The following is a 13,907-nucleotide window of genomic DNA, read 5'->3' on the forward strand; positions in this document are numbered from 1 at the left end:
AATGTTTAAAGCTGAATAACTGGCCCTTGTATCTATGAGTAACATTACCTGTTACTCATATTCAGCCACAATCAGATTTACCCTGTGCTCATCCATAGCGATGGAAAATACAGGGGCCTGGATGGCTTCAAGGCCCCATCAGTCATCTAGAGGATGGATGACTGACATTTCAGAGACTTGATCATAATCCAGGAATAGAGTTAGAGGTGCTTGCCCTTGCCCTCACCCTCATTCTGCAGGACCCCCTTGTCAGGTAGGTTGGTGAGGTTGAGGCTGTCATAGCCTAGAAGGAAGAGGTGGCCCGCCTTCATGAGGGAGGGAGGGACACTCTTCCAATCTGCAGTGAGGACGGGTCCTGTTTGCAGTGAAGACAGGGTCCTAGGGATGGCTTGTAACCTGGAGGTTTGGGACATTCTCAACTTCAGTGTCCTTGATTCCTGCAGTAATGACAGACCTCCCCATTCTGTTAGTGTTATGGGGATGAGCCTTGGGGTTATTGGCTAACGAAAAAGAATGAGCATTAGCTGTCTCATTGTAATTAGCTTGGTGACAGCATTTTTCCTCCTCTAATTGAGCCTTTTTTTTTTCTTTTTGATGTTTCCTCCTGGTTATTGAAAACTTTAAAGGCAGCTTTTTTTTTTTTTTTCTTCTGAGACGGAGTTTCGCTCTTGTTACCCAGGCTGGAGTGCAATGGCGCGATCTCGGCTCACCGCAACCTCCGCCTCCTGGGTTCAGGCAATTCTCCTGCCTCAGCCTCCCGAGTAGCTGGGATTACAGGCACGCGCCACCATGCCCAGCTAATTTTTTGTATTTTTAGTAGAGACGGGGTTTCACCATGTTGACCAGGATGGTCTCGATCTCTTGACCTCGTGATCCACCCGCCTCGGCCTCCCAAAGTGCTGGGATTACAGGCGTGAGCCACCGCGCCCGGCCCTAAAGGCTGCTTTTAATAAAGTACGAAAGGGAGTTTATGGGCCTTGCTCTCATTTTTGGAGTTTTTATCTGATGTCCTGGGAAGGCTGACTTATATATGGCCAGAAAGAATTGGCCCTCAGGGCTTTCAGGGTCTAAATTTGTATATTTATATATGGTCTCCATCAGCATAGCTTAGACAAAAGGGCAGGGTTCTTGGCTCCTGAGTGATCTCTCATAATTTAGAAAAATTAACATGTTTTATTACAGTCTTTTTCCTTCTAACAAACCAGTTACATAATCTTGTCTGCCCATCTCTGTTTGGACTGGCATTGGCAGCCTGGTATTGCCAATTGGGTTCTGTGTCATGGACAGCTTCTGCCCCGCCTCTATTATTAGGGTTGCCAGCTGAGCTTTGTCCGCTCAAGCTTGAGCTAAAGACCATATGCGTTATTTTTCTTCGTGGGAACACCATATAATTAATACCTACAAATGTGTTTTGCCAGGTTGAATCAAAGGCAATAAAGCCCAACATTCTTGAATGAACTTAGAGGGATCCTGACTAAACCCAACTTGGATTGAATTTGCCAAAGATCAGACATTGAAAAAGGGACATGAACTGGAATTGTTCCCAAATCTCCATTTGCCACCTTGTGGAGAGGCAAAATATGTGGGGGAATTTTCTGAGGACTCTGTACTAGTGGCGCATGTGTAACTTCTGCGCAAGTATGTGAGGGTGATAGCGTATCTGGATGGTGGGGGCGGGGGATGATTGGGGCATGGAGCAGATGGCCAGAGGTGCATGACGAGTTTTGACACGCATGCATTCTGGAGATTCTAGTTAGTTTAGAAATTCTAGTTACTTTTAAATTTGGGGGGAAGAAACCTGGTACCAGATGCTGGCTTTAGATAACAGGGAAGTTTAGTTACTTCTAAATTCCCCAAATAAGGAGTTTTTGCCTAAGGATGGTCTGCTTGATGGCCACAGGCGATCTTAGTTCTCAATTCTATTTGCTTGATTTTATCTGTGGCAGTTTCTGGGGGTAAAATCAAAGTTACAGGAACAAAATAAAAACAGTAAAACGCTCATGCTGACTGGAGAATGCTTAACGTTTAAAATAAGTGTTGAAAGGGCCAAAGTCAACGTAGGCCGGAAAATAAATGTTTAAAAGTTAGCTATATTTATACAATGAAAACCAAAAGGGATACTTAAATGAGACATGTAAAATTGAGGCTCTCCACTGAGAGTTGTCCCCCGGCACCAGCTCCAGGAGTCCCGCAGAGCCTCGCTTGCCCCCTAGGGAGCCCGGGGCGAGGGACCGTATGGCGCGTGCGCGCGTCCTCCAGCACCCGCTTTCCTTTTCTTCCCCAGGATCCAGCGCGTGTTCGGTTGCCCTTCTCCGTTCCCTGCCGGCCTTGGGTCAGGACCCATCCCCTGCTGGCCAATCATTTTCCGATTCCCTCAGGCCTAGTTGGAGCGCTAGCTCGCGCCTCCTAAAGCTTTCAGCCGAGCACGCCGAGACCCCTCAGGGTGGCCGGTAGGAACACGGAGGAGCGGGGTCCTCAGAGCGCGCGAGGAAGGTGGAGCCGTCACCAGGGTGCTGACGTCAGCTAGGGGTAGGGCACCACCGAAGGTCACTGGCTGCGCGCAGGCGCTGTAGGGGGAAGGCCTGGCACGCTCCAGCCCAAAGAGGGCGTCAGCTGCAGCCCGTCCCCTTGCCCGGGCTTGCCTTCAGCGTTCTGCCGCCGCCGGAGCGAGGAGGGTGTTGGGGGAGGGTGGAGCTGTGCGTGCCCAGCTGAGAATTCAGGGTTAGGAGGGTCTCAGAGAGCACTGAAGCTAGAACCTGTCGCCCAGCGGGGCGAGGGCAGGTGGGAGAGCCGGACAGTGCGGCGCGCGCTGGTTGGCCGGCTGGCGCCTCGGTGCGCATGCGCGCCCGCGCAGCCCTGCGGGAGGAGCGACTGTCTACCCTCCTGGTGTACTGGGTGGGAGGTGGAACAGGTCGGACAAAGCCCTCGCGTCGGACCGGTGCTGGAACTGTAAGGAGTAGGAGGGGAGGGGCTCCGGTGGTGCATCCTTGCTCCTCTCGGGGGGAAGCGGGGTCTGAGGGGAGTGCTGAGAGCCACCTTAGCGCAACGTGCTAACTTTTGAATTGAGGCAGAGTGCCAGGGGCCGCAGTAACCGCATCGCATCTATGTTTTCACTCGCTTTGAAAATGAGAATGCAAAGACGATTTAGGTTTTATTGTTTGCGAGTTAACGTTTTACCGAGGTCTTTATTTACAGGAAATTGTTACGAACTAAATCTCATAGCAAGAGATTTAGAAAACGAAGCCACAGAATCTAAGCTAATTTATCTAATAGTATTTCCTGCTTTTGCTCTTTTTCTTTGCCTTTTTCCCCTACTCTAAGAAGTACATATTAAACTGAAAAACCATGAAAATTACCGCTTTTATCCCTCCTTGATGTAACAAACTGCTTTCAGAAACCTTACGAGATAGCCACTAAGGGAAGTCACTGTTCAAATGAGAGTGGCATGAGATTAATTTTGTTCAAATAAATTACTTGCAAATAAAAATTGTGCCAAATGGTCAAAACTCAATCCTGAGAGCTCTATTTGGCACACACTTTGATTCTTTCTCTGTTAGTCGAAAGTAATTTAAGCAAAACAAAACCGTTTTGTACTTTCATAATTTGGATTTTTCGCCGATTTACATAGCTTTCCACCAAATTCAGTTTGAAACTGCACAGAAGATTTAATGCCTCACTTAGCACAGATTTTAGAAATTAGAAATTTTCATTTTATGAAAAAAGCTACTATCACTATTAAGTACATTGAAGTAATCATTTACAATGGTTTACATTTACAGTCATTACAAAGTAATCATTACAATGGTAAATAAATTGTATCTTTCCCGGTCTTCTGCCCCCATCCGGGAAGGGCACCATCTCCTTAGAGAAGACCTTCCTGAGCGTCCCCCGCCCCATTCTAAGTGTAGCATCTGGGAGTTTCTCATATTCTGTGTATGTTTGTATTATTGCATTTACTGCATTGTTTTATAGTTACAAAGTAATATATACTGGAGTGCAATGGAGCGATCTCGGCTCACCGCAACCTCCGCCTCCTGGGTTCAAGCAATTCTCCTGCCTCAGCCTCCCGAGTAGCTGGGACTACAGGCTCAGGCCACCATGCCCAGCTAATTTTTTGTATTTTTAGTAGAGACGGGGTTTCACCATGTTGACCAGGATGGTCTCAATCTCTTGACCTCGTGATCCACCCGCCTCGGCCTCCCAAAGTGCTGGGATTATAGGCGTGAGCCACCGCGCCCGGCCTAAAAGTCTTCTGAGTGTTAGAATTGTCTTAATATTTTTCTAGTCCCTATGCTTTACGCAGGACCTGGCCCATAAGTGGTAATGAATGGGTGAGTTAAGGACTCAGTGTACCTCCCAAGTCTGATAAGACAGTGAGTGCAACCTCTTTAGTTGTTTTATAGCATTTTCCAAATGGAAGTATAGTAGGTTAAGTGCCCTATGGGCAGGAACCACCTATGTAAGAATTTGCCTGAAGACTAGGAGGCTGCAGTTGATGTGGATGCCCCAGGCTTTTGGAGCTAGTGTCTAAATGAGAGCACCCAACTCTACTCTGAAGCAGTGTGTCTTCAGTCAGCCGATAGTAATTTGATTTTCTGTGTAGCTAGCCCTGAAAGAAGAACATTAGATCTGAATCTTCTAGTCATTTTAGCAGTTATAATCTCAAAGTAAATTTAAAAGTTGACTTTCTAGTTATCAGTCAGGCCTTCTGATTTAGCTTTCCCAAGGCCCGCATATTTCTGCCTTGAAGTGATAAAATTGGGTTCTGGACTTACAGGGTTGAAGACTAACCCAAGATCTGGGCTTTATGAAGAGGTAAGCAGCCATGCCTGCCAACCTGCTGGACTCTAACATTGTCTTTACTTAGAATTTTAATTTTTTAATCTGAAAAGTACATAAACCATGCAGGAAACAACTAATTCAAGCAAAAACTTGAAATCCTCCTTTGATTTTTATCATAAATTGGGTATCTAAAAATCCAAGTTCGTATTAAATTATTTTTAAAGAATTAAAGGGTAAACATTAACAGATGCCCCAGAATCCTGTGTGGTAATAGAATCAGGATTCCCTAATAGAGTGGTTCTCAAACTTGAGTTCGCATCAGAATCCCCCCAAGTGTGTTGAAACAGATTCCTGAATCCCACCCAGTTTCTGATTCTGCAGAACTAGGGTGGGACCTGATAATTTGCATTTCTTACTCATGCTGTTGCTGCTTTGAGAACCACTGCCCTGAGTTGTTTCTTTCTCTCTTTCCTACCGTATCCCTTTCCTGAAAACTGGATCTTGATCTGTCACTTAGTTTTCAGAGCCCGTTCTTAAAAAAGAGCTCATAGGACTCCAAAGGGAAACATTGGTTGTTCATTCTTATTATTTATTTATTTATTTATTTATTTATTTATTTTTTGAGACGGAGTTTCGCTCTTGTTACCCAGGCTGGAGTGCAATGGCGCGATCTCGGCTCACCACAACCTCCGCCTCCTGGGTTCAGGCAATTCTCCTGCCTCAGCTTCCTGAGTAGCTAGGATTACAGGCACGCACCACCATGCCCAGCTAATTTTTTGTATTTTTAGTAGAGACGGGGTTTCACCATGTTGACCAGGATGGTCTCGATCTCTTGACCTCGTGATCCACCCACCTCGGCCTCCCAAAGTGCTGGGATTACAGGTGTGAGCCACCACGCCCGGCCTCATTCTTATTCTTGAACAGAACCAGAAAATATATTTTTAATTTTCTCCAATGATTTGTATAGAAAGTGATCATCTTAGAGCCATAATTTTGTTGAATGGATCGCAGAATTATTAACTAAATATATTTTATGTATATAGGCATTTTCCTCTAGAAATAGGAACTAGCTACCATTGTGGGAGAGAGGAGAATTGCTGGAAAAAAGAAAAGTCACATTCCCTGTCATTTCTCCTCTATTGCTCTTGTTGTTTCTCCATGCCCCAGGAACACTTGTCTTTAAAAAGTATTAATTCATAAAAAAGGTAATTCCCACAGCACAATATGACTTTATTATACTCACTTTAGGTTTTTATTTTGAAGAGATAAATGCTATTTCCATCAAAACTTGTGTTTTTATTTATTAGCAAGTGCTAACTTTGTTTTCAAAGAGTAAAAATAAACAATCATTAATTTTTTAATTCTGATGAACTAAAAGTATTTTTCTAGAGAAAATTTTATGAAATTAGATTATTCATTTATACTTTTTGAACTGTATGTAGCCTTGGCAAAATTGCCTACTACCTTGTATTTTTTAAGACTTTCAGACATTGACTCCTTATTGTGATAATTCTGCGTTTTTCAAGAAAGTTTTTCAAAATTTGTTTTCAGATAAAATGTATTTAACTGAATGTTTTACATCTGATCCGACATTAGGCGGAAAAAATAATTATGCCATTTTTTTAATACACTCTGACATAATAATAGTTGTCATTTTTATGAATTTTCTATTTACCAAATGTGGCTAAATCCCTTATGCATATTATTTCACTTAAGCTTCACAAAAATCCTATGAAAAACATAGCCCCTACTTTCATAAGTAATGTACCCCCAAAGACATGTACACAAAGTCAGATGTGGGATTCCACATCCAGAGAAGTAAAACATCATTATTAGGTTCTAAATTAGATTTCACCTTTTAGAAAAGTCTTATTGAATATTTCTAGCATTTTATCTGTCCAGTGAGCATCAGATACAGACCAAATAGCAATACAGATACCGTTTTCTTATTTGTATTTAATTTTGTATTCTTTATTACTAGTACTAGAATTGTAATTTTTTAAATAAAGACAAAATTCAATAAAATATTCACTAATTTCATTGACTAAACTGTACTCCTGTCTAGCAGAGTAGCGTTGTTAGCTCAAAGTATTCTCTCAGTTAATGAAAACTTAAAGTTCAGAATTAAAAGGCAGTTTGGAAGGGGGACAGTATGTTTATATATATCCAGATGTTTCTGCTGTAATGCCATACTTGCATTTTTGGAAATCCTGATATTCTGCCAAACAATAAGCAAAATAACAGTTTATGGAGAAAAAACACACACCACTCAAAACTTAACAAAATTTTATAAGAGCCCTAACAAAAACCATAACCCTAATAAACATACTAGTACAATTAAATCTAGTTTAGACCAGTTTTATCAAAATTAACATTCTAATCTAGGAGTAGCCTGATTTATAAATCACATTTTTTAAAAAAAGACTTGGAAATCTCTAGCTTTTTTATTTATCCTAGCACATTACCAGATGGTTTGATGAAGTGGAAAATGCAGCCAGACATGAAGCCACTAAACATCATCTTAAACCAGAAGAAAGAACACCTGGGACATTTTATTTTTTTCCTTAAAGTTTTTACATATCACTAAAGCCTTTTTTTAAATTGTGGAAAGCCCACCTCTGATCACTTCAAATCAGTAATATGTTGGGGGAAATGCATGTATAATATCTTTCCCCTATTGACCAATTGCACATAAGCTAATTCACATTAAAGAAACGTTTTGGGGCCAGACACAGTGACTCGCACTTGTAATCCCACCATTTTGGGAGGCTGAGATGGATGGATCATCCGAGGTCAGGAGTTTGAGACCAGCCTGGCAAATATGGGGAAACGCCATCTCTGCTAACTATGCAAAAATAGCTGGGCGTGGTGGCAGGCAACAGTAATCTCAGCTACTCAGGAAGCTGAGACAGGAGAATCACTTGAACCTGGGAGGCAGAGGTTGCAGTGAGCAGAGATCATGCCACTGTACTGCAACGTGGGCGACAGAGCAAGACTGTGTCTCCAAATGAATGGAATGAATGTATGTATGTATGTATGTATCTTTTGGTAGTACAACAGACTTTTCTTAACCATTTGTGTTATTTAAGAAATGAGGAAACAGACTCCAGAAGGTAATGTAACTTGCCCTTGCTCACACAGTCACTGAAGATGTCAAGATTTGAATACAGATCTGAAGCTCCCTAAGCCTCCCTTTCTTTTTTTTTTTTTTTTTGAGACAGAGTTTCTCTCTTGTTACCCAGGCTGGATTGCAATGGCGCGATCTCAGCTCACCGCAACCTCCGCCTCCTGGGTTCAGGCAATTCTCCTGCCTCAGCCTCCTGAGTAGCTGGGATTACAGGCATGCGCCACCATGCCCAGCTAATTTTTTGTATTAGTAGAGACGGGGTTTCACCATGTTGACCAGGATGGTCTCGATCTCTTGACCTCGTGATCCACCTGCCTCGGCCTCCCAAAGTGCTGGGATTACAAGCCTCCCTTTCTTAACCATTGTGCAAACTACCTACTTTAAGAGTTACATTAACTTAAAGTGTTTAGATCAGCACAGTCCAATAAAAATAGAATGTAAGCCTCAGATATAATTTGAAATTTTCTAATAGTATATTGCTAAAGACAATTAAAACTAGATGTTTTACTTTTTTATTTTTTGAAACGGAGTCTCGCTCAGCCACCCAGGCTAGAGTGCAATGGCATATTCTCGGCTCACTGCAACCTCTACCTATCAGGTTCAAGAGATTCTCCTGCCTCAGCCTCCCAACTAGCTGGGATTACAGGTGTGCACCACCATGTTCAACTAATTTTTTTGTATTTTTAGTAGAGACGGGGTTTCATCATGTTGGCCAGGGTGGTCTCAAACTCCTGACTACAAGTGATCCGCCAGCCTCAGCCTTCCAAAATGCTGGGATTACAGGCATGAGCCACTGTGCTCGGCAATGTTTTACTTTGTAAAAAGTAAAATTGAAATTAATAAATTATAATTTCAACACATATAAAAAAAATTATTGCTGAGATACTTTCCATTTTTTGTACTAAATCTTTTAAATCCAGTGGGTACGTTAGACTAACCACATTTCAAGTGCTCAGTAGCTACATGTGGCTAGTGGCTGGCTACCATTTTAGACAGGAAAAGGCCTAAATTCTAATTCTAGTACTGTACTGCAATGTAATACTTTTTAGGAAATAGCTTACTCACAAAATAAGCATGTAGAAAACACCTAATTCTCAACCTGTAATTTTTTTTAATGCTCTCTTTTGAAATCTGGAAACCATGATTTAATGTTTAGATTTGTATTTAACATTTTATTTTTGTTGGGAAAATCTATTGTCACATGTCCAAGCATGTCTAATGTCCTTTATTAATCATTGCTCAGTAGTAGTTTACTTATACTCTTTGATTACAAAGTGAATAGTAGATGAATTATTTTTTCTGGATAACTGAATAACTGAAGACTTAGTACTTTGCAGAATTGTAATTTTATTATTTATTCTTTTTAATGGAAATGCTTTTTTTTTTTTTTTTTAAAGACAGTCTCACTCCATTGCCCAGGCTGGAGTGCAGTGGTGCAATCTCGGCTCACTGTAGCCTCCACCTCCCAGGCTCAAGCAATTCTCATGCTGCTCCCAAGTGTCTGGGATTACAGGCATGCGTCACCACACCCAGCTAATTTTGTATTTTTAGCAGATAGGGTTTTGCCATGTTGGCCAGGCTGGTCTTGAACTCCTGGCCTCAAGTGATCTGCCCATCTTGGCCTCCCAAAGTGCTAGGATTACAGGCATGAGCCACCACACTCAGCCTTAGAAATGTTTCTCAGATATGCTACATAATTCCATCTTACACACAACAGACTTTATCCTCCATGATTAAAAGTCGTTAAGGATACTATCTTTGTTCAGCTGCTGTGTCAAACTATCATAAACCAGATAGCTTAAAAACAACAGAAACATTTCTCGCAGTTCTGGAGTCTGGGAAATCCAGCATTTTTTGTTGGATTTGTTGTCTTGCTGTAACTTCACATGGTAGGTGGCAAGGCAGCTCTCTGGGGCTCTTTTCATTTTCCTTTTTTGTAATTTACCTTTTTTTGATAGCTCTGATCAGAGAACAGGACTTTTTATAAGGGCACTAATGACCTTATTACCTCCCAAAGGCCCCATTTCCTTCTCTTTCTTTCTTTCTTTCTTTTTTTTTTTGAGACACTGGTCTCACTCCCAGGCTGGAGTACAGTGGCACAACTGTAGCTCACTGTAGTCTCTACTTCCCAGAGTCAAGCCATCCTCACTTCAGCTTCCCGGTTAGCTGAGGCTACAAACCAACACCACCACCCAGCTACTTTTTTGTTTTTTAGAGACAGGGTCTCACCATGTTGCCCAGAGGCTGGTCTTGAACTCCTGGCCTCAAGCAATACACCTGCTGCAGTCTCCTGAATTACAGGGATTACAAGTGAGAACCATCATATGCAGATGATTTTTTTTTTTTTAAGACGGGGTTTCACCATGTTGGTCAGGTTGGTCTTGAACTCCCAACCTCAGGTGATCCACCTGCCTTGGCCTCCAAAGTGCTTGGATTACAGGCATGAGCCACCACACCCGGCCCGATTTTTTTTAAAGAACATATTTCACATGTTTGTTGTAAATAATCTAGGAAATAAGAAACAAAATTAAATATTTAATATCCTACAACCTAGGGATAGCCATTGTTACAGATTGCATATTTTTCTAGTCTTTTTTCTCTTTGCAAGCTTGAGGGCTTGCACTTGTGCTGTCTTAACTAAATCTAGATTATTTTGTTTACCTTATGATGAAGTTTGGTGAGAATTCAGTTCCTCACAGGTAACATTAAAACTTCAAATAGTCCAAATTTTGTTTTGTTTTGTTTTGTTTTTTGAGACAGAATCTCACTCTGTCGCTCAGGCTGGAGTGCAATGGTGTGATCTTGGCTCACTGCAACATCTGCCTCCCGGGTTGAAGCCATTCTCTTGCCTCAGCCTCCCGAGGAGCTGGGACTACAGGCACACACCACCATGGCCAGCTAATTTTTGTGTTTTTGGTAGAGACAGAGTTTCTCCATGTTGGCCAGGCTGGTCTCAAACTCCTGACCTCAGGTGATCTGCCCGCCTCAGCCTCCCAAAGTGCTGGGATTATAGGCATGAGCCACTGTGCCTGGCCCCAAATGGTTTTTTATTTTTTTTTCTCATTGTATCTCCATTTGATCTCAGAACTCTTTGAAGTGGTAGAAGTATTTTGTTATCTGTGTATTTGTCTCAAACAAAATATCAATGTGCATGGTTAAATAAAATCACCTTTTAATATTTATTTTATTTTATTTTTATTTAGTTTTTGAGACAGTCTTGCTCTGTTGTCCAGGCTGGAGTGCAGTGGCGTGATCTTGGCTCACTGCAACCTCTGCCTCCTGGGTTCAAGTGATTCTGCTGCCTCAGCCTCCCAAATAGCTTGGATTACAGGCTCCTGCAACCACATCTGGCTAATTTTTATATTTTTAGTAGAAACGGGGTTTTGCTGTGTTTGCCAGGCTGGTCTCAAACCCCTGACCTCAGGTGATCCTCCTGCCTCGGCCTCGCAAAGTGCTGGGATTACAGGTGTGAGCCACTGCACTTGGCCCACCTTTTAAATATTTAAATAGATATCTATAAACACATTGTTTCTAAGAAACTTTTGCCACATCATTCAACCTAGAAATGAATTATCTGTTTTTGTTTGAGAATGTACTTTTTAAAAAGATATTTCTGATTTTTCATTTCAAATTTTCTCTCATTCTATTAATGACAGTTATGTTTCATTACGTTACTTTATTTCACCTATATTGGCTGCTTCTCACACACACACACACACACACACACACACACACACACGGTGCTTAAGATGTTACAGAATAGGACTTTAGCCATATGGTGATTTGTTTGATGAGAATGTGCTGCTCAACAGATCTCTACAAGAATGGAATAATGGATAATAGAAAAAGCTCAGAGCTCAATTACATAGGGAAGAAAATAATTTTTTACCTGGTGGTTATGTGAATAAAATGGCCTTGTAAGACTTTAATAAGGTACTGCTCATAGGATTTAAAAATCACTTGGTCAGTTGATAGGGAGACCACAGTATACTCCAATGTCTTGCTAGAAAAGTTGGAAAAGTTCATATGATACAAATCCTTTCCCCCACTTTTCTCTCTATAGCTCGTTTTAAAAATAGACTTTAATTTTCAGAGCAATTTTAGGTTCACAGCAAAATTAAGCAGAAAGTAAAGAGAGTTTCATATACTCCCATCCCTGCTGACGCATAACCTCCCTCACTATCAGCATCCACACCAAAATGGTATCTTTATTACAGTCGATCTACATTGACATATCCTTATCACCCAAAATCCATGCTTTACATTAGGATTCACTCGGTGTACATACTAAGGATTTTGACAAATGTTGGCAAATGATGCTTCCACCACTGTAGTATTCATACAGAATAGTTTCACTGCCCTAAAAATCCTCTGCTGTCTGCCTGTTCCTCCCTCCCTACCGATTAACCCATGGCAACCACAGATCTTTTTATACTGTCTTCAGACCTTTTGCCTTTCCCAGACTGCTTAGTTCATATGCTTGGAATCATAGAGAATGCAGCCTTTTCAGATTGACTTCTTTTCTTTTTTTTTGAGATGGAGTTTTTGCTCATGTTGCCCAAACTGGAGTGCAGTGGCGTGATCTCGGCTCACTGCAACCTCTGCCTCCTGGGTTCAAGCAGTTCTCCTGCCTCAGCCTCGCTAGTAGCTGGGATTACAGTCGCCCACCACCATACCCGGCTAATTTTTGTATTTTTAGTAGAGACAAGGTTTTACCATATTGGCCAGACTATTCTCAAACTCCTGACCTCAGGTGATTCCCCCACCTCGGCCTCCCAAAGTGCTAGGACTACAGGTGTGAGCCACTGTGCCCGGCCAACTTCTTTAACTTAATAGTATGCAGTTAAGTTTCCTCCCTGACTTTTTTCTTAATCCTGAATAATATTCAATTGTCTGGATGTGCCACAGTTTATCCATTTACTTAACTAAAGGACATCTTGGTTGCTTCCAGGTTTTAGCAGTTGTAAATAAAGCCTCTATAAACACCTGTACACAGGTTTTTGTGTAGACATTGTTTTCAGTTTGTTTTGTAAATTACGAAGGACTACTATTGCTGGAGAGTATTGTAATAGTATGTTTACTTTCATAAGAAACTGCCCACTTTCCACTAGCAGTGAATGAGTTGCTGTGGCTGTACATCCTTACCAGCAGGTGTTGCTGTCAGTGTTTTGGATTTTGGCCATTCTAATAGATGTGCAATGGCATCTCGTTGTTTTAATTTGCAATTGTCTGATGATATTAAACTGCATTTCATATGCTTATTTGCCATCTGTATGCCAAAGTGTTAAGGTTTTTTGACCATTTTTAATTGGGTTCCTTGTTTTCTCATTGTGAAGCTTTAGAAGTTCTTTGTATACTTTGGTTAACAGTATTTTGCAAATATTTTCTTCAAGTGTGCAGCTTGTCTTCTCATTCTCTTAACATTGTGTTTCACAGAGAAGAAGTTTTCAGTTTTAACGAAGTCCAGCTTATCACTTAAGCTGGATAGTGCCTTTGGTGTTATATCCAAATAGTCATCTCTTTCCCCAAGGTCATCTAGATTTTCTCTTTTGTTATCTTCTAGGAGTTGTATAGCATTTTATATTTAGGTCTATGACCCATTTTGATCTCATTTTTGTGAAAAATATAAGATCTGTGTCCAGGTTAATTTTTTTGCATGTGGATGTCCAGTTGTTTTAGTGTCATTTGTTGAACAAACTGTCTTTGCTCCACTGGATTACCTTTGTTCCTTTGCCAAAGATTAGTTGACTTTATTTGTATGAATTTATTTCTGGGCTCTCTATTCTGTTCCGTGGATCTATTCATTCTTTCACCAACACCATGCCGTCTTGATTACTCTAGCTTTAGAGTAAGTCTTGAAATAAAGTAGTGTCAGTTTTCCCACCTTTGTTCTCCTTCCTTATTAATTAAGTTGGCTACTCTCTGGGTCTTTTGCCTCTCCTTATAAACTTTAGAATCCATTTGTCATATCCACAAATTAACTTGCTGGGATTTTGAT

The 13,907-nt window shown here is 41.4% G+C and overlaps 1 protein-coding gene across 8 annotated transcripts in view; it reads left to right on the forward strand.

Moving 5' to 3' along the window:
- The first annotated feature begins 2,763 nt into the window (after window positions 1-2,763).
- The window catches only part of TCAIM (T cell activation inhibitor, mitochondrial), a 69,877-nt gene continuing 58,733 nt past the window's right edge, over window positions 2,764-13,907 (forward strand). For 2 of the 8 annotated variants that reach the window (XM_012470719.2, XM_012470726.3), the window contains exon 1: window positions 2,872-2,949. The gene's annotated coding sequence lies outside the window, so the exon portion shown is untranslated. Of the gene's footprint in view, window positions 2,782-2,847; window positions 2,950-4,790; window positions 4,816-8,249; window positions 8,556-13,907 lie in introns of those variants that run through there. The other 6 variants (XM_064366979.1, XM_064366980.1, XM_012470725.3 and 3 more) reach the window with 6 other exon arrangements.

The sequence above is a fragment of the Aotus nancymaae genome, unplaced genomic scaffold, assembly GCF_030222135.1.
Source record: "Aotus nancymaae isolate 86718 unplaced genomic scaffold, 86718_ANA_hifiasm-v0.15.2.pri h1tg000067l, whole genome shotgun sequence".
Classification (NCBI taxonomy): domain Eukaryota; kingdom Metazoa; phylum Chordata; class Mammalia; order Primates; family Aotidae; genus Aotus; species Aotus nancymaae.